Here is a 21,980-nt window from a genome sequence, read left to right as displayed (position 1 = left end):
TTCCCTTGTGGGACAATAAAGTTTATCTTATCTTATCTTATAGGAAAAGGGGAGACATCATTGGCTCAAACTATATATGCCATACATAAACCGTTTGACTGATCTGAATGCCGTTCGGCACACTTCATCACTCCTCCACAGGGAACAGATTTGTGTATTTTTTGTAGCATTTGTATGTACTGTTATGGAAATACAGATGTGTTATTATATTCCATAATTTTTGAAAAATAGAGTAACAGAGTTCAAAATAGACCATAGGTTGCAGCATACGAAAGTTGTGTCTCTCTTCAGTGAACAACCTGAAAAGATTTCAGCTTTCTGGGACGTTGCTGTGAATTTAAAACTGAATTTTGATGCACAGTTGTCTTCAGGGCGGGACTCTCATCATACACGTGAAATTTTGTGCAGATTCGATAATGTACAGTTGAGTTATAACAATTTTCTACTTTTGGCAAAAAACCACAATACATCAAACTTTGCTGCCAAGCCAAAATGAAACTGAGGATTTTTTTTGAAAAAGTGGCAAGGCTGTTTTGTTCTTAAAGGCCTTAAAGGAGCAACAAGCAAAATTCATCATTTCTAGATTGAAGGAATTAAAATATTGCTATGTGAAGAACTAGAGGTGTAATTTCATCTGGAATATAACATGACCCCTCTGTGTGTTGATCTCCAGCCCCTTGTTTACAAGCCGGTCCGGCTGCACGTTCATGTACGTTCATGTGAACCCCCCCCCATAAAAGGCTACAGCCAGTGAGCAATGGCAGCGCGTATTTTCGAAGTGAAATGGTAGAGAGCGGCACAAAAAGTCCACCTGAAGATGACCAGGATCCGACATTACCTCTAAAGAAACAACGGTTGTTGGCGAAGAAGTTGTCGGATAAAGAAAGGGACAGAACTCGGATTAACGTTGGCCTTGCATTTCCAAGGTGGAGAGCACTGCGAGAGCTAAAGGGGCTACAATCTGACTCGGAGCTAGCTTTTCTTCTCCTGGACAGGTACAACATAAAGTCAAATGTCTGTTTTAATTAGTGTTACAGTAACGTTAGGCACATGTCACTATGTCGATTCAATTAAATTTAAAGTTACAATCGTAGCATCGGTTAATGTCCGGAGCTTGAGTTATTAGCGGCTCAGTCCCAGCAATGGGTCAGGTGTTACGGCTGTGTTAGGTGAGTAGCCCGGCAGCCCAGCTAACATTTGCAATTAGCATTGTAAAATGTAGCAAGGCGGGCAGCCTGGCGGCTGTGTTTAGCTTCTTCCCTGCCTAGCAGGGACCATGGTGCTGAGTTTCGGACCCATGTGGCCTTCCCAAGTGTCAAAGGTCAGCCCGATGGTTGCCGGGTAAGATTGGGAGCCTTTCTTAATGAGGTCAAAAAGGTCAAACAAGGCCAGCAAAGCCTTTTTTTGGAATTTCTGCCTGATTATTTACTATGTCGTGTGCCAGAGAGCCTTCTGCTAGGACTTTTTCGTCACGTTGCAATACGACCACCACAGAGCTAGTTAGCTTTGCAGGCGTCTACAGAGTTAGGACTCAGGAGACTGATACAGGTCGTCGTAAGGCCCGCAGCTCAAGTTTCATGTGGTTCGGTCCATTTTGTGGCCGTGGCAGGCCTTAATTGGTTAAAAATGCTAACCTTTAGAGGCCCGCCCTTGGAAACTACCGAGCCGATCAGAACATAACTGATGTCTACCAGCTCATCTTGGGCCCCTGAACAACATATAAAAAAATCAGACTCCTGCGACCTTTAGAAAAACATTTCCTCCAAAACCTCCTCTCTGGTCAAAGGGTGTAAGAGGGCATAAGTCTGACAGCTCCTGATTGTGAGTTTCTGAAACAGGCAAAAAAAAAAATCTACAGGACTTTGGGGTTTTTTTGTTCCGCATTATCGTTTAGTGGCTCCGGGGATCCTCTGTTTCCCAATCTGGGGCCCCTGGGGTCAAAGGTTGCCGTGCAGTGGCCAGAGACACGTTCTTTAAAAAGTACTGTCTTTTCTTTAATAATTCATCAACGCTTTGAGGTAGGGGGCTGACCTTTGAGTATGCGCATCAGGACACCACAGGCGACCACTGTGAGAAGTTTCAGACCCGTGCGACCTTGGGAAAGGTCAAAGGTCAACCCTTTGGGGCGATCTGGACAGTTTTTTCATACCTTTGTTCCAGATTATCGTTTAGTGGCTCCGGAGGATCCTCTGCTCTGAATCTGGGACCCCTGGGGTCAAAGGTCGCCACGCAGCGGCAAAAGAGACATGTTTTTTTTTTTAAAAAGTACTGTCTTTTCTTTAATAATTCATCAACGCTTTGAGGTAGGGGGCTGACCTTTGAGTATGTGCATCAGGACGTGACAGGTGACCAATGTGCAAAGTTTCAGATCCGTGCGACCTTGGGAAAGGTCAAAGGTCAACCCTTTGGGGCGATCTGGACAATTTTTTCATGCCTTTGTTCCAGATTATTGTTTAGTGGCTCTGGGAGATCCTCTGTTCTGAATCTGGGACCCCTGGGGTCAAAGGTCGTCGTGCAGCGGCCAAAGAGACATGTTTTTTTTTAAAAAGTACTGTCTTTTCTTTAATAATTCATCAATGCTTTGAGGTAGGGGGCTGACCTTCCAGTATGTTGTGTGCCACAGAGCCTTCTGCTAGGATGTTTTTGTCATGTTGCGATACGACCACCGCAGAGCTAGTTAGCTTTGCAGAGCGTCTACAGAGTTGGGACTCAGGGAGACTGATACAGGTCTTATGTAAGGCCCGCAGCCCAAGTTTCATGTGGTTCGGTCCATTTTTGTGGCCGTGGCGAGCCTTAATTGGTTCAAAAATGTTAACCTTTCAAGGCCCGCCCCTCGGAAACTACCGGGCCGATCGGAACCTAACTGATGTCTACCGGCTCGTCTTGGGCCCCCTGAACAACATATTAAAAAATCAGACTCCTGTGACTTTTAGAAAAACATTTCCTCCAAAACCTCCAGTCTGGTCAAAGGGTGTAAGAGGGCATAAGTCTGACAGCTCCTGATTGTGAGTTTCTGAAACAGGCAAAAAAAATCTACAGGATTTTGGGGTTTTTTTGTTCCAGATTATCGTTTAGTGGCTCCGGGGGATCCTCTGTTCTGAATCTGGGACCCCTGGGGTCAAAGGTCGCCACGCAGCGGCAAAAGAGACATGTTTTTTTTTTTAAAAAGTACTGTCTTTTCTTTAATAATTCATCAACGCTTTGAGGTAGGGAGCTGACCTTTGAGTATGTGCATCAGGACGTGACAGGTGACCAATGTGCAAAGTTTCAGATCCATGCGACCTTGGGAAAGGTCAAAGGTCAACCCTTTGGGGCGATCTGGACAATTTTTTCATGCCTTTGTTCCAGATTATTGTTTAGTGGCTCCGGGAGATCCTCTGTTCTGAATCTGGGACCCCTGGGGTCAAAGATCGTCGTGCAGCGGCAAAAGAGACATGTTTTTTTTTTTTAAAAAGTACTGTCTTTTCTTTAATAATTCATCAACGCTTTGAGGTAGGGGGCTGACATTCGAGTATGTGCATCAGGACGCCACAGGCGACCACTGTGCAAAGTTTCAGATCCGTGCGACCTTGGGAAAGGTCAAAGGTCAACCCTTTGGGGCGATCTGGACAATTTTTTCATGCCTTTGTTCCAGATTATTGTTTAGTGGCTCCGGGAGATCCTCTGTTCTGAATCTGGGACCCCTGGGGTCAAAGGTCGTCGTGCAGCGGCAAAAGAGACATGTTTTTTTTTAAAAAGTACTGTCTTTTCTTTAATAATTCATCAATGCTTTGAGGTAGGGGGCTGACCTTCCAGTATGTTGTGTGCCACAGAGCCTTCTGCTAGGATGTTTTTGTCACGTTGCGTCGACCACCGCAGAGCTAGTTAGCTTTGCAGAGTGTCTACAGAGTTGGGACTCAGGGAGACTGATACAGGTCTTACGTAAGGCCCGCAGCCCAAGTTTCATGTGGTTCGGTCCATTTTTGTGGCCGTGGCGAGCCTTAATTGGTTCAAAAATGTTAACCTTTCAAGGCCCGCCCCTCGGAAACTACCGGGCCGATCGGAACCTAACTGACGTCTACCGGCTCGTCCTTGAGCTAGACAACATTTTAAAAAATCAGACTCCTGTGACTTTTAGAAAAACATTTCCTCCAAAACCTCCAGTCTGGTCAAAGGGTGTAAGAGGGCATAAGTCTGACAGCTCCTGATTGTGAGTTTCTGAAACAGGCAAAAAAAATCTACAGGACTTTGGGGTTGTTTTGTTCCAGATTATCGTTTAGTGGCTCTGGGGAATCCTCTGTTCCCAATCTGGGGCCCCTGGGGTCAAAGGTCGCCGTGCAGTGGCCAAAGAGACACGTTCTTTAAAAAGTACTGTCTTTTCTTTAATAATTCATCAACGCTTTGAGGTAGGGGGCTGACCTTCCAGTATGCGCATCAAGGCGTGACAGGCGACCAGTGTGCAAAGTTTCAGATCCGTGCGACCTTGGGAAAGGTCAAAGGTCAACCCTTTAGGCGATCTGGACAATTTTTTCATACCTTTGTTCCAGATTATTGTTTAGTGGCTCCGGAGATCCTCTGTTCTTTATCTGGGACCCCTGGGGTCTTAGGTCGTCTTGCAGACGACAAAGAGACATTTTTTTTTTTAAAAAGTACTGTCTTTTCTTTAATAATTCATCAATGCTTTGAGGTAGGGGGCTGACCTTCCAGTATGTTGTGTGCCACAGAGCCTTCTGCTAGGATTTTTTGTCACGTTATGACACGACCACCGCAGAGCTAGTTAGCTTTGCAGAGTGTCTACAGAGTTGGGACTCAGGGAGACTGATACAGGTCTTACGTAAGGCCCGCAGCCCAAGTTTCATGTGGTTCGGTCCATTTTTGTGGCCGTGGTGAGCCTTAATTGGTTCAAAAATGTTAACCTTTCAAGGCCCGCCTCGGAAACTACGGAGCCGATCGGAACCTAACTGACGCCTGCCGGCTGCCTTGGGCCCCTGAACAACATATTAAAAATCAGACTCCTGTGACTTTTAGAAAAACATTTCCTCCAACACCTCCAGTCTGGTCAAAGGGTGTAAGAGGGCATAAGTCTGACAGCTCCTGATTGTGAGTTTCTGAAACAGGCAAAAAATCTACAGGACTTTGGGGTTTTTTTGTTCCAGATTATCGTTTAGTAGCTCTGGGGAATCCTCTGTTCCCAATCTGGGGCCCCTGGGGTCAAAGGTCGCCGCGCAGCGGCAAAAGAGACACATTCTTTAAAAAGTACTGTCTTTTCTTTAATAATTCATCAATGCTTTGAGATAGGGGGCTGACATTTGAGTATGTGCATCAGGACGCCACAGGCGACCACTGTGCAAAGTTTCAGATCTGTGCGACCTTGGGAAAGGTCAAAGGTCAACCCTTTGGGGGCAATCTGGACAATTTTTTCATACCTTTGTTCCAAATTATCGTTTAGTGGCTCCGGGGGATCCTCTGCTCTGAATCTGGGACCCCTGGGGTCAAAGGTTGCCGCGCAGCGGCAAAAGAGACATGTTTTTTTTTTAAAAAAGTACTGTCTTTTCTTTAATAATTCATCAATGCTTTGAGATAGGGGGCTGACATTTGAGTATGTGCATCAGGACGCCACAGGCGACCACTGTGCAAAGTTTCAGATCTGTGCGACCTTGGGAAAGGTCAAAGGTCAACCCTTTGGGGCGATCTGGACAATTTTTTCATAACTTTGTTCCAGATTATTGTTTAGTGGCTCCGGGAGATCCTCTGTTTTGAATCTGGGACCCCTGGGGTCAAAGGTCGTCGTGCAGCGGCCAAAGAGACATGTTTTTTTTTAAAAAGTACTGACTTTTCTTTAATAATTCATCAATGCTTTGAGGTAGGGGGCTGACCTTCCAGTATGTTGTGTGCCACAGAGCCTTCTGCTAGGATGTTTTTGTCACGTTGCGATACGACCACCGCAGAGCTAGTTAGCTTTGCAGAGCGTCTACAGAGTTGGGACTCAGGGAGACTGATACAGGTCTTACGTAAGGCCCGCAGCCCAAGTTTCATGTGGTTCGGTCCATTTTTGTGGCCGTGGTGAGCCTTAATTGGTTAAAAAATGTTAACCTTTCAAGGCCCGCCCCTCGGAAACTACGGAGCTGATCGGAACCTAACTGACGTCTGCTGGCTCGTCTTGGGCCCCTGAACAACATATTAAAAAATCAGACTCCTGTGACTTTTAGAAAAACATTTCCTCCAACACCTCCAGTCTGGTCAAAGGGTGTAAGAGGGCATAAGTCTGACAGCTCCTGATTGTGAGTTTCTGAAACAGGCAAAAAAAAATCTACAGGACTTTGGGGGTTTTTTTGTTCCAGATTATCGTTTAGTGGCTCCGGGGGATCCTCTGTTCCCAATCTGGGGCCCCTGGGGTCAAAGGTTGCCGTGCAGTGGCCAAAGAGACACGTTCTTTAAAAAGTACTGTCTTTTCTTTAATAATTCATCAATGCTTTGAGGTAGGGGGCTGACCTTTGAGTATGCACATCAGGACGCCACAGGCGACCACTGTGCAAAGTTTCAGACCTGTACGACCTTGGGAAAGGTCAAAGGTCAACCCTTTGGGGGCAATCTGGACAATTTTTTCATACCTTTGTTCCAGATTATCGTTTAGTGGCTCTGGGGGATCCTCTGTTCTGAATCTGGGACCCCTGGGGTCAAAGGTCGACACAAGAGCGGCAAAAGAGACATGTTTTTTTTTTAAAAAAGTACTGTCTTTTCTTTAATAATTCATCAATGCTTTGAGATAGGGGGCTGACCTTTGAGTATGCGCATCAGGACGCCACAGGCGACCACTGTGCAAAGTTTCAGACCTGTACGACCTTGGGAAAGGTCAAAGGTCAACCCTTTGGGGGCGATCTGGACAATTTTTTCATACCTTTGTTCCAGATTATCGTTTAGTGGCTCTGGGGGATCCTCTGTTCTGAATCTGGGACCCCTGGGGTCAAAGGTCGCCATGCAGCGGCAAAAGAGACATGTTTTTTTATTAAAAAGTACTGTCTTTTCTTTAATAATTCATCAATGCTTTGAGGTAGGGGGCTGACCTTCCAGTATGTTGTGTGCCACAGAGCCTTCTGCTAGGATTTTTTGGTCACGTTGCGATACGACCACCGCAGAGCTAGTTAGCTTTGCAGAGTGTCTACAGAGTTGGGACTCAGGAGACTGATACAGGTCTTACGTAAGGCCCGCAGCCCAAGTTTCATGTGGTTCGGTCCATTTTTGTGGCCGTGGCGAGCCTTAATTGGTTCAAAAATGTTAACCTTTCAAGGCCCGCCTCGGAAACTACGGAGCCGATCGGAACCTAACTGATGTCTACCAGCTCATCTTGGGCCCCTGAACGACATATAAAAAAATCAGACTCCTGTGACTTTTAGAAAAACATTTCCTCCAAAACTACAGTGCCACTTTGGACCAGTCTTGCCTGTACTGAAACTGGGGCTTCCTCTTTAGGCTCCACTTCACTCAGCTGCCAGCACAGCCAGTTCGCCTCCGCTAGCTTCCCAGCTAACCTTAGCCCCAGCTCTCCGTTTGGATCCACCCGGAGCACCGAGCCCTGGTTTGTTGTTCAGGTTAATGTGGGAAGAAGCAGCGGGTTTATCGGGCAGCTGAGTGAAGTGGAGCCTGCGGAAGAAATGCCGAGACCGTCTGGATGTAATAGTCCGTGGAGATGCTGCGGTGCTCGGCTGCACAGGAGGCAAGTGGGGTGGGGGTGGAGAGCAGAGGTAGAGGAGGTGTGGCTAATGACACACTTTGTTTTGGTCTACAGGCAGTGCACAACAGCAAACCTAGCAGTGAAACGACTCCGCTTTTTACCCCTTTAAGAATGCAGAGACCAAAACCAGAAGTCAGTCAGATGTAGAAGAGAAGAAGAGAAGAAAATCCTTGAAGGAGACATGGAAACATTAGCGTCTGAAGTTCGACTCAAAATGGCCGACTTCCTTTGGGGTTTAGGATACTGCTTCAAGATACTTTTCTTGTGCTTCTGGACATGGTATTCGTGCCACCTGAATTTCAGAATTTTAGCTCGAACTTGCTGCCGGGGCTGCACTTTAGGGGATGCTGTCGAGTCATTTTGCCCTGCCCATTCGAACACGCATAAAATATCAAATTTTCATGAGTTTCATGGACAGATGGACTGTGCACACCCTGTCTTTTGAGGAGGAGATGGAAGCAGTTCCCCTATCCTAACCCACCAAACTCTGCATGCTTAAAGCCCATCCAGAGAACTACCAAATTTCAGAGCTCTACCACCTTCCTGGTTCCATCATCGAGGATTATCAATTTTCACCTCCTTACCTACAGTTTTTTTTTTTTAAATGTCATTTGAAATTTTCCCTTGAAGGAAACTATGCCTTGTCTATCCACCTTATTTTCAAACACGGAAGTAAATAGTGATCAACTTCCGTTTTTTTTTGTGCGTGACTTCCGGTCAGCCGCTTTCCCTCATGCTTTCCCTTACTGGAGCTAATGGTGCAAGCTATTTTTTTTTTCAATTTTCAGTTGTTTATGTTAGTCAATCAGTTAGTTAGTTAGTTAGTCTGTGTATTTTGTATAGATAACTGTGCCCACGTTTCCGTTATAACAGAAATGTATTCCCTCTAAATGCGAATAAATCGCACGTCAATCATAAACTATGAACCAAAAAAGCACAATCTATCCCGAGTGAGACAAACTGCTTGATCCCCGTCTCCAGTGTACCAGCAGAGAACCTGCAGAACCGAATCAGTGAAAAAACACACCGGGCTACACAGCCTCTCTACCTGAGCAGCTGAAGCTGCGGCTCGCACCCTCGACACACAGACGGTGCTTCTGCATGCCAGCCACATGTGTGCTCAACTGTGAGAAATAAATATGTGAGGTATATGCTGCTTTTCTATCTTTTTTTCCCTTTTCTGTCTTTCTTTCTGTCAGCGACATACACTCCTAACACAGGACGGGTTGTTTTAATTGACTGAATTGATTATTAAGCCATAGTGATGCGGATCGGCTCTGATAGCACCTGAATCAACATGTACGCATCAACTATCCAGCCGTTACAACATGATTGAGCTAGCAAAGCAGTTTTGTGTTGCTATGTGTGGTATTTATTCAGTTTTGGGAAATCACAATGTCTAGAAAGCATCAGTGGCTGCAGCTGACAGGGACAGCGAACACTAGCAGCAAAGCTAACATCAGGATCATCATCCGTTAAAAGCCTTCCGTTGTCGGATACGACATGAAACTACTCCAATTAGCTCAATCATGTTGTAACTAAGACATCCGCTGGATAAAATATTTTTTTCACGGGCCACTTTGTGAGTTTAGTGAGTTATTACAGACACGGCTAACGGCTAACAGCTAACGGTTAGCCCAGCTAATCTACAATAACCATGTTATTAATTACATACAGAGAAATACTAATGTTTGTTCAGTCATTGTGTTTATAGACTTTACAAACATCAGATTAGTCTAAACGATGATATAGTGACGTGAAAAATGTGATATATACATATATATAGCTAAACTCAGCAAGGTAAACAACAAGGCAATTCCCATTTACACAGTGGTAAGAGTGCTGGACCGGAAGTGTCGCACAAAAAAATGGAAGCTGGCTGCGTTCTGTTTTGCCTCCGTGTTTCCGTGAAAAATAAGGTGGATTAGACAATAAAAAACTGAAACCTTAAAAACAATAATATTGAAAGACCATCATTTCCTAATCTAACCCTTACACAACCTAACCCAGTTAAAAAAATAAAAAATAAAAATTCCAAATTGGGGACAGTATAAGAGCAAAGAGCAGCAAGAGAGGTCATTTCTGCAGAACAACATCTCCAACCTTTCAGGAGCAGCCAGTATTTTCCTTTCCAAGATCAGTTCCCCTACCCAAACCCCACTTTGTGCTGTACCAGCTGAAAGTAACAATCCACACGTAGGGCCCCGCTCAAGAGGACAAGCAAATGTTCTTTGAATCCCCTTAGCCACTGACAGTTTTTCAGCACTTATCCTAACCCTGACCCCCCTCCCCTAACCCCACGTTGTGCTATACCAACTGAAGGTGAAAATAAATACATATAACCCTGCACAAGGAGAGGCAAATTTATTTTGAATTCCCTCAGCCACTGCCTGTTTGTGGAGACATCAAAGTGGAGTTCTTCCATAAACAGAATAAGCTGAGGAAGAGGGACAAAATGTTCCACTTCTGGGTCAACACCTTCTTCATCCCTGGACCAGAGGAGAGTGGGGACAAGATGGAGAACTGGGTGGTAAACAATGCAGACAGCCAGTGAGGAGTACCTCATCCTGATGCTCATGAAGAACGACTTGGACAAGGCCAACAAACCCTCCTGCCTCACCACTACCCAAGGGGTGACTACATTTCCAATTTTTGTAAGTTTAGTTTTGTAAGTAGAGTTTAGAGTAGATAGTTTGATAGGATACTTAATAGATTAGTTAGACGTTTGTTCTGTTCTTTAGTTCTGGTTCAGTTACTTTGTGTTCACAAAATATAAATAAAAAACAAAAAAACAGGTGAGTCTGAAGTTTTATGAGCTCATTCACCACTTCTTCCATAGTTCGTATTTAAATCCTGTTTAGAATCTGTTGCTCAGCCTCGTCGAGTCTCAGTTTAGTTTTGCTGATCTCTTCTTTGATTTCTCTCAGTTGCTGCTTATTGTCTTGTCGGAAATTTTTATATTTCCTTGAATATAGTGTTCAGATTGATCTTCGTGTCCTCATCCACGCCCTCTACTCCGTTAGCATTAGCTGGTGAGCTGCAGCTAGCAGGAGAGGACACATGACTCGGGTTATCATCAACACTCTTTGTAGATTTCTTGCTTCTGGCTCTGTTCTGCCAGTCTTTTGTCATGAATTAGCCCTTAACCATGGTTTGAGCTCAAGTTTAACGCAAGTTTAGTATATTTATAAGGCTATTTAATCTAGGTTGCCGTGAGAGAATTTCTCTTAAGCTGCCATCTTTGCAGGTCCCAGATATTTGTTTTTTAAATAACCAGAGTGACTGACATCAAAATAGGCCATAGGTTGCAGTGTAGCAAAGTTGCATCTCAATTCAGTGAACAAGCTGAAAGATTTTAGGTCTCTCGACATTCCTGTGAATTTATAGTGAATTTAATTCATCAACTTCCTGTGTCATGGTGCCATCAGAACTTGGATCTGTTGCCATGATCACACCGTGTGATGTAGCCCCACGGAATTCACAGGAATGCATCATCAAGATCCTGATGCTGATACACATACAGTATGTCATGACTGAGGACAGCTGTCTTGAAACCAGCTCACTACGTTGCATTGTTGCTGAGATATGTGCACTCAAAACACATAAAATTACAACAGTATTAGTCCAATATTTGGAATTTGTAACTGGACAAACCAAATTTCATGCATAATGCCATCATGTTTGGTGGTTTGCTTATTTGCTTATGGTTTGGTTTGGTTTGGTTTGGTATTGCTTAGTATTTGACTATTTAATAGCGTCAACTTCAGTAAAACCATGTGAAACTGACTCTGCTATCTCCATTCATTTGCATTAATATGTGAACATCCATTATTAAAATGTCTTTTATTTTATATTTTATCATGATGAACCATACTCGATTGATAATGGCTTTTTTAATTCACCATGCTCAAACTGGACTCATACTTAACATGCTCAGAGTGAGTTTCTATCTGAGGTTCAGTCAACTTAAAGTTTAGTGCTTACATGCTCCTGAAGGTGGATGTAATTAAGGGCTTACAAAATTGGATGCAAAACTCATCAGAACACTGGCACCTCCTTACTTACAAACTAAGAACCAGATACACCTCAAGCATATGCAGGCACAGAGGAGTTTATCTTAGAACTTGTATGTATTTATACATTTCTCAATTCATATTTTTGCAGTTATACTAGTTTTACTGTTCAGGTATGAATTTATCTCCTTTCATTAACTTGGTTAACTTTTTAAAACCTTTTATAATCAATTGAAATTATTAATCTACCCTCTCAAACTGATGATCATGCCCCCACACCCCTGCGCTGACAGGGATCTGAAATTTTATGAGTTTCATTGCAGCTCAAATGAAGCCAACATCACTTAATGCATCCACAGTGTGATGCAAGACAACAGCCTTGAATCATCTTTAATCAATGGACCACACCATGAAAATTTCATGGAAAGTAGATGGTGTTTGATGGCTTAGTTCCTGTTGTCAATAGGTGGCACATTGTCTATGACTTTTAATCATCATGCAGATGTCCCCAGGCAAGGACTTTAATCAAACGTGAAATTTGATGTAAATCAGATTATGTTTGTCATGGAGTTAGACATGTGCAAAACACCTATAATGGCTGCTAAATTCAAAATGGCCAACTTACCGGTATAGGGTTTTCTACAAAAGATATTTTTGTATGTTCAGACATGATACACATGTGTACTGAATTTCATACACGTAGGTAAACTTGGCCTCCCTAAAAACTATTTACTTTGGGGTAATAAGAAAAAAAACAATACAGAAAAATAATCAGAGCAATTACAATATAGTGATTTGCATTTAATAATTTTCTTATCATTTATATTATTTTATTATTTATATTATTATTTATTATCATCACAAAACTGCTCATTCTATTTGTTATGGCTGTAAATGCAAGAGAGCAGGAGAGGACTACAAACCTTGCAGTTGTGGAGTAATTTGGGTGCAGTACCAGAAATCGCCTGTAGCGGGAGCCGGAGAGCAAAATCTGTGTGAAACTCCGGTGGGAAAAATAAATTCTCAACCAAAAAAAACGCAGTTTTGGCCCCAAGTGAGGACCTTTGAGAAAACCAGTTTAGAACATGTTAACAACCTTTTACTACCTTGTGGTGAAATTTCAGTGAAAACAAAGTGAGGACCGGCCAAAATGTCCTCACTTCCCAAAAATGACCTCACTTTGTTGGTTAAAAACCCGTGCTGGTCCTCAGTATGTAGCAAGTGCAAGAACACACACACACACACACACACACACACACACACACACACACAGGGTTGAGAAGAAGGCCCACATTGTAGTGATGTTGTATCAACATTATTCAGATTTAGGATGAATGGTATAAGGGGAAACACAGCACGGAAAGACAGTGAGGGGGACAAATCCCTTTGAGTGAGGGAATGAAGTCAACACTAAACAGACAGAAAGCAAATCTGCATGTATTAAGAAAAAGTAATGAGTTAAATGTAAGTGAGGGGGAGAGTGAATATCTTAAAGACTGTTTGCTGCACCGGCCCCTTCTAGAAATGACATTTTGCTTCCCTAAGCATGTAAATAAGGGATGGAAACAAGCTGGAGCAGATGCAAACAGTGATAACAGTGTGTGTGTGTGTGTGTGTGGACAGCTGTATCTCTTCCACAGTATCTCACCCATGACAAACAGAGGATGACCGATCTTGCATTTTCCAGCCTAAAAGCTCAAACTCATCTGCCACCACACACACAGTGAGTGACATCAACAGATGGGGATTTGTACTCTTTAATTACAGCAACATTTTATGTATGTATATTTAAATATATGTATATATATATATATATATATATATATATATATATATGTGTATATGTTTATATGTATAGTTAGTGGCTGGCCAATAGAGGGCGATAGGGCGCCGCCCCTCCTTGAGCTACAAAAGAAAAGAAAGATGATGATAATAAATGTATGATTATCATCATCATTATTGTCATATATACACACAGTATATTAATTATTCTGATCATTTTCACTTGAAACAGCTCTTCCTGCCTCTGAATATCCAATCAGACGCAGTGTGAATTCACGTTCCGACCCTTTGGAGCGATATCAGCCTGGCTGGAAATTGCCCCGATCACTCTCATAGACTTCCATGTAAAATGCTTTTTTCATCTAAATGCAGGCACTCCAATGCAATCTCTATGGGTTCCGGGAGGGCTTCCCCCAACGTGTTTCCATCATACGTAAACCACCAAGTATCATTCATGTGCTCCTCGGATGGTCCGATTCCCCATGTCGGGAAGTTGTTCTTACTTCATTGTGTGTTCATGAGCGTTTAAGTCGTAATGTGGAGACAACATGGACATTACAAAGAAGATGTGTTGTATTTTATCACTCAAAGTGTTTAAAAAACACGTCGTCAACTGTTTAAACTGAAATATTGCTTTACGGTCGGAAACTCATTTTTCCAATTATTCCGATGTAACATGAGGCAGCGCCACTGCACAGCGGTCACATTCAAGATCAACATGGCTAACATTTCCAGCTGATCCAAGAGGCTTTTTAACCATATAGGTTATAAAGTAACGACGCATAGTGGGTCCAAATTCACACATGTTCTTCTCTAAGGATTTTCTCCGCGACCGTTAGCGAGAAGCCACACATATCACGTGAAACAGCAGAACCAGAGCGCAGGACCGGAGCTTTCCAGTGATCACACACATCATTGTGCTGCCATCCCATCATGCTGTGGCGCTGTGGCCGTCAAGGGCCGCCCCCAACACACACTGGCAGCAGCGCACAGCGGCACCGTCAACATATATTTCCCACCCCAGCCCGCTAGGTGGCTGTACCTACACTAGTTGCCAATGGTTGCCAACTGCTAGTAACAGAAGAAGAAGAGGAAAAACCTTGAGGCAACAACGACTTGAATTTCACGGGTGAGTTTCTTATCAAAGTCGTCTTATTAAAAATTTGAAACAACCGGAGTTGATCCTACGAGACAAGACGTACATAAAAGGCTTTTCTCGCAGCGGCACCATGAGCGCCGGCCGTGCTGGAAATAGAGCGGCGCAGCGCATCAGCCGGCGCCAGTGTGGGTTGGTTCATAGAATATAATGGAGGCGGGCGTTTTGACGCGCGGCGTACGGCGGCGGTGTGTGTTGCACTTTAGGCTTGCGTGTGTTTCTCCCTGTCTATCCAGATCTGTAGTCCGGCTTTCAAGATGCAAACATCTCCATATTGTCCAGTTGACACTCCATCAAACTTTGTATGACAAGACTAGTGCACTTCACCTTTGTGCGCCCAGACAACTGCAGCCTAATTATGCATGCATGACAGGGCAGTAGTCACCATATAAATTGAGGGGGACATGTCCGTCCGTCCCCAATACCCAAAATGTCCCCCCAGTATATAACTGAAACTGAAAAACAACAACAACATAATGTTCAGGTCAGGTCAAAGAGCAGTGATACTATGTGATGTGCATTGTATTAAGTTGTAGGGTATGCCTGCATTTATTTCTTTAATCAGAACACAAAATTAATTTCCACTTAGCTATAATAAAATGTTTTATGATTAAGACTGACAGTGACTCAGTGAATACCTTACTCAGTTTAATTTGAGTAAAGGTAAAACAGGTCTCTGTTCACATTCAAAGGTATTTGTGTGGGCAAACTGATGAAAAGTAGTCTGTTGATGACCAGAGTGGATTGTTCAGTTAATTTACCCATGGAACGGGTCACCTCAAGGACTCCGTTCCGCGCACCACTGACTGCTCGGCATGTATTTTTCACATTGCGGGGATTTTTCACGGACATTTTTACAGGAAACTACAACGCGGAAGTGCGCTCGACTATGAAAGCCCGAATGACTGCGGACATTCCTCGCAAAGTCCTGCCCGAGTATGTTTGTTCCTTCAGCGATCATCACAACAATTGCCCCCCCTGAGAAATTTGGCAGGAGCCGCCACTGGTGGTGGGTAAGTTACATCACAATATTACCCTTTGTGTATAGTAATAAGTTATTTATTACACTACTTTTGCATCAGTTTCACCAAAATGACCTCAGAAGAGCTAATGTTTCACCATGGACGAGGGTCATGTTTTTTCACAGCAGGTAATCAAAGCACAGAAGCTCCAGTTTATTTCAGTTCATTTCAAATCCTGTGCTGCGCAGGTCTGACTCATTCATGCATTCACATATAGTGGTTACCACTTTGTATTAAAATCCTGTGCTTGATAATATAGAACAATTAAATAACCTAGACCGCTAAACATAAACGAATAGCCTTGGACACAGAGAGGGTCAGGCATGGGATCGAAGCCTGATAATTATGAGACATGGATCAATATTTGGGGGCCTATGATATAACATAATAACCAAATTTTGAGTAGCTTTACTTGCCTAAACCTAAAGACACTCAATCATATTTTTTTCCCTAAATCTAACCACAGTAACTTCATTGTAGTACTGCAAGATTAATCTAATCGCAGTTGTAATCACGATGTCAGGCTGTGCGATTACATAACCGCATAAAAGGCTGCGATTTGCGATTTAATGTAAATAAATGTTAACATGTGTGCCTGTGGACGTGAGTGCCTCTGCTGCTGTAGTGTGTTGAGTTTGTTGACATTACGCCCACAAGCTATCCTGGTGTGTGCAGCACGTATGGTCAGGTGACTATCCGGCGTGCAGCAGTGACCAACATAAACGCTAAAGAAGAGCATGAGCACAACCAAGAACAGCCTGAGTTATTAGCGAAAAAAAAAGCAACGTCTATTATAGCCTCCTTTGGATTCAGGTACAGTGACTTTTAACAGAAAGATGTGCTGTGTAAAAGTTTAAAGTCGCCACGTCCCGCAGCAACACAACTAATCAACACTTGAGACAGTACAGAGAAAAGTATGAAGAAAGCATGTGAGAGAAAGCCAAGCTATGTAACGTTAAAGACAAAGAGACAACTGAAAGCCGCCAGAGCCTCATAAAACAATATCCAAGCACAGTTACGCAAACATTTGTAAGTGTCACGGGGAAATCACTGACTCCGTTACAAACTATTTAATAAATTAAAAATTGAGCAAAATTTTGCTAGGGTTCGGCCCACTTGACATGCTGCTGTGTTGTGTTACGGCCTATTCACGTGCTGGAATTTGTCATTTACGTGACAACGCCTGAACGCAACACAGGCTCTGGTCCGCTGTGTGTACACTGTGTTTGACTGTGCATAACAGCAGTCATTGATGGTCATTTACACACTGTCCATAACAATAACTATGTCAGGTCAGGTCAGTGCCCCCCTAATATAATGTAGGGGAAACACACTGAATCAATCAATCAGTGAATCAATTTTATTTATAAAGCCCAATATCACAAATCACAATTTGCCTCACAGGGCTTTACAGCATACGACATCCCTCTGTCCTGAGGACCCTCACAGCAGATAAGGAAAAACTCCCCAAAAAACCCCTTTAATGGGGAAAAAAATGGTAGAAACCTCAGGAAGAGCAACTGAGGAGGGATCCCTCTTCCAGGACGGACAGACGTGTAATAGATGTCGTACAGAACAGATCAGCATAACAAATTAACAGTAATCCACATGACACAATGAGACAGAGAGAGAGAGAGAGAGAGAGAGAGAGAGAGAGATGCAGGACAGACGGTAATGACAGTAGCTTACAACAACATTAATGAAAGTAAGAATATTATTGTTATAGTTCTGGCTACTGTGGTACAATATGTTGGAAGTATATATTAATATTTGATAGTATACATATGTGGCAATAATCATATGTGTATAATAACAGTAGAAGTATGACTAATGATAACAGCTGCAGCAGGAAGCATCCGGCAGGACCACGGCAGCAGCACAACCACATACATCACACTATCCAGGCACCGCTGCAATACGAGTTAACCTGAGAGACAGTGGAGCACAAAGGCTCTGGAGAACAAGTCGAGTTAGTGACATCCAGAATGGCCGAGTTAGCAAGATGCAGTAATAGGATGAGAGAGAGAGAGAGAGAGAGAGAGAGAGAGAGAGAGAGAGGAGGAGGAGAGAAGGTGCCCGGTGTATTATAGGGGGTTCTCCGGCAGACTAGGCCTAAGTCAGCCTAACTACGGGCTGGTACAAGGCAAGCCTGAGCCAGCCCTAACTATAAACTTAAGTCTAGTCTTAAATGTAGAGATGGTGTCTGCCTCCCGGATTGTAACAGGAAGATGATTCCACAGGAGAGGAGCCTGATAGCTGAAGGTTCTGGCTTCTGATCTACTTTTGGAGACGTTAGGGACCACGAGTAACCCTGCATTTTCCAAGCGCAGAGTTCTGGTGGGATAATATGGCACTATGAGCTCTCTAAGATATGATGGAGCTTGACCATTTAGAGCTTTATAAGTTAACAGTAGGATTTTAAATTCAGTTCTGGATTTTACAGGGAGCCAGTGCAGAGAAGCTATAACAGGAGAAATATGATCTTGTTTCTTAGTTAGTACACGTGCTGCTGCATTCTGAATTAGCTGGAGAGTTTTTAAGGACTTACTAGAGCTACCTGATAATAGAGAGTTACAGTAATCCAGCCTTGAGGTAACAAAAGTGTGGACCAGTTTTTCTGCATCTTTTCGGGTCATGCAGATGAAAAAATGCAGTCCATGAGGTTTGTTTTAAATGAGAATTAAAAGACAAATCTTAATCAGATGTTACTCTGAGGTTTCTTACGGTAATGCTAGATGCCAGAGCAATACCATCCAGAGAAACTATGTCATCAGATAAAGAGTCTCTGAGTTGTTTGGGGCCAAGAACAATAATTTCAGTTTTGTCTGAATTTAACATAAGGAAATTGGTGCTCATCCAGGTTTTTATGTCTTTAAGGCAGTTATGAAGTTTAGTTAATTGATTACTTTCTTCTGGCTTCATCGATAAATACAACTGTGTATCATCCGCATAACAGTGGAAATTTACAGAATGATTTCGAATGATGTTACCTAAAGGAAGCATATATAGAGTAAATAGGATTGGTCCGAGCACAGAACCTTGCGGAACTCCAAAACAAACTTTAGTACGTAAGGATGATTCATTATGAACGTGAACAAACTGAAAACGATCAGATAAATAAGATTTAAACCAGCTTAGTGTAGAACCTTTTAGGCCAATTAAGTGTTCCAGTCTCTGTAGCAGAATTTGATGGTCAATAGTGTCAAACACCGCACTAAGATCTAATAAAACAAGTACAGACACAAGTCCTTTGTCTGAAGCAATCAGAAGGTCATTTGTACTTTTAACTAGTGCTGTCTCAGTGCTATGATGCACTCTAAATCCTGACTGAAATTCCTCAAATAAATTATTATCATGGAGAAAATCACACAGCTGGTCTGCGACTACTTTCTCAAGGATCTTTGAAAGAAAGGGAAGACTAGATATTGGTCTATAGTTGGCTAACACCTCTGGATCCAGGGTGGGCTTTTTTAGGAGAGGTTTAATTACAGCTACCTTAAAAGACTGTGGTACATAGCCTGTTAATAAGGATATATTGATCATATCTAATATATGAGTGTTAACTAAAGGTAAGACCTCCTTAACCCTCTTCACGCCCTGACGAAGACCCTGCGTGGTCGAAACCGGTCGCCGTTTCGTAGTTATTTTTATACTGACATGCCCTAAATAATAAAGGCATTTTATAATATCCTTGGCTCTGTTGGTGTGCCTGAAGCAAGCTTTGTGCTTTTTTGTTTTTCTATAATTGACTATTTTCAACTTCAAGAGCACCTGGCACTCATCTTTAGTCCACTACCTCTCACCTTTGAGCACTCGGTAATTTGTCTTTGTTACCTCCTTAACCCTATGGGCCCGAACGACGCATAGTGCATCCAAATTCACACCTGTTCTTCTCTATTGATTTTCTCCGTGGCCGTGCGTCATAACAAGAAGCCACACATATCATGTGAAAGAGCGGAATTGTAGCTTTCCGACAAGACCAAGCACTTATCGGTAATCCAATGTCAAAGTTAGAATAAGTTGCTTTGGCTGACCATCTATACCTAATGGTGAGAATAAACTTGTATTGGTTTAGCTCCTCTCTCTCCTTCTCTCTGTCTTTACTCACTAGCTCTCTCTCTTTCTAGCTATCCAGAGGAAGACAGAGAGCACATTAACTATTAATAACCTGTGGAACAGCATCACATTCAGAAATAAAATCGCTGTCTAAATGTATTCAGAGGCTGCTCGTAAAACTGTAATTATACGCATTACTTTGAATATGAAATGCTGGCTGACAGTTATTGTCAGGGTCTAATAAAAGCCATGCATCTCCTTGGCTGTTGAGTGCAACATACAGGCAGAGTGGCTTTCAATATGTTCTTAACACAGGGTTTGTTCCTGAGCCGGGTCGCAACTAACATATAATTATGCATACTTCTCTGTGTCCCCACTTGTTGACTTTGTGGTCGTTTGGAGTGGATTATTGGCAGTGTGTCATATTGTTGTATGTCCATGATTTGACCTGTAATGACACAACTATACCTTTGAGACTGGCCTCGGTCTGAGACAGTGACACCCACGAGGACCAGCATGGTCCTAACAATATCTAACATTAGACTGGATTTTATTCATCCCATGGGAAATTGTTGTGCAGCAGCTGCAGAACAACATAGCAAAGAGTGCAAATATAAAACATGCAAATACAAAATATCAATAAACAGATATCCAAAATCCAAAATATGCACAAGGTAAATGGTAAGAATCAAAGGATGCCAATATTTCAGGTTACGTCTTTGAAAGCTGCATATAGATGTGTAAGAGAAGTGGAATATAGCTATGTATGTATCAAAACTCAAGTGCAATACGTGCATTCAGTTAATTAAAAATCTTGATTTGCATTATGCGCATTATTTTGCATGTAATGTCCCATGATTGCACATTATGTCCCATAAATCAGGAGGTTGTAATGACCGTCATCCATAAGAGAGAGTAATCCAGAGAGAAAGAAATGAACAGATCTGAACACAGCTGAAATGGAGGCTGGAACCACCTCAGCACCCACTGTCTCTGTTGTCCATCTCTCAACATGAAGTAGATGAATTGTAAAGCACATTGTGATGTGTGATTGTGGTGGTAGCAGACTACTGCTGAAGGTGCTTCTGTGCATGACCAGCACATTGTAAGGGTGAGAGGGTCATGGCCATGATGCCCCCCAGTTTATGCAGCAACTTCCTCTTTGATACCATCACCGAAGAAATAAGTTGCCCATAACTGCAGTGTCGTCCGAGGTGGCAGGACTTGGAGTTATAGCTAAAGTTCAAGATGTAGAAGGTGAACAGAAAAGGTGATCTACCCCTGTGGGAACCCAGTGGTGCTCACCACTGTGTCAGAAATGCAGTCTTGCAGTTTAACATACTGTGGCCACCTAGTCAGATAATAATCATAATCCAGGACACCAGGGGAACATCTCTTTGCATTGTCCTCAGCTTGCTGCCCAGCAGGGGAGGCTGGATGGTATTGAACACACTGGCTACAGAGAGCTCACAGAACTCCTTGGCCCATTTAAGTGACCTTAGGCACAGTGAAGCAGGGAGATGATGGCGTTTTCCACTCCTACATTTTGCTTGTTGGCGAACTGAAGGGGAGGTTCATGATGGTTAAAGCCCCTACAAGGAACTTTCATTTTGAGTTGATTTTGGCGACCCTGTGGACAAAAGCGCTAGTGTTTTGCCGGAATGAAGCCTACATTTCCCACTCTAGCACGTATTGTCATAAAGATGCTTACCTGGCTCGCGTATGTGTTTGTTTTGGGGATGAATGAAACAACAAGACGGGAAAACTTTGCCCCCGCTCCTATCGGGGATCCCAGCTCACCTCTGCCGTGCCCCAGTTCCACCTCTCTGGTGTAAGCGCCACTGCCGCCAGGGTAAACGCAGCAGCCGGCTGGTAAGGCTGAAGGCCTGTTTGGCGAGCACTTCCACGGCTTCTTGGACTGAGTATGGAGCGGTGCCTCCCCTCTTTATTTCTCGGCACTCGCTGGACCCTATCGACGCCTGGCTGGTACCTGTCGTCGGCCTGGATGAGGTGTTCCAGCCCCGCGGCCCCTGCTCTCCTCGTCCCTGCTGGCGCGGGATGAATCTGCACAGCCTGCGGCCTCTGTGTGCGGCTCCCCGGACAGCTAACGCCGTGGACCCACCAGCTCCTGCCAGGATTGGGCTGGTAAATGCTAGATCGCTAGCCAACAAAACGTTTATCCTGAAGGATTTCCTGAGGATTGGATTTTCTCTGTGTGACTGAGACATGGCTGACTGTTG

The 21,980-nt window shown here is 43.4% G+C and overlaps 1 protein-coding gene across 2 annotated transcripts in view; it reads left to right on the top strand.

The window, feature by feature from the left end:
- Positions 1-21,980, top strand: part of LOC125881011 (RNA binding protein fox-1 homolog 3-like) — a 1,507,594-nt gene that overhangs the window by 517,256 nt on the left and 968,358 nt on the right. The window lies entirely within an intron of this gene.

Source organism: Epinephelus fuscoguttatus, linkage group LG20, assembly GCF_011397635.1.
Source record: "Epinephelus fuscoguttatus linkage group LG20, E.fuscoguttatus.final_Chr_v1".
NCBI classification, from domain to species: Eukaryota; Metazoa; Chordata; class Actinopteri; order Perciformes; family Serranidae; genus Epinephelus; species Epinephelus fuscoguttatus.
This window is presented reverse-complemented; position numbering and strand designations above follow the sequence as displayed.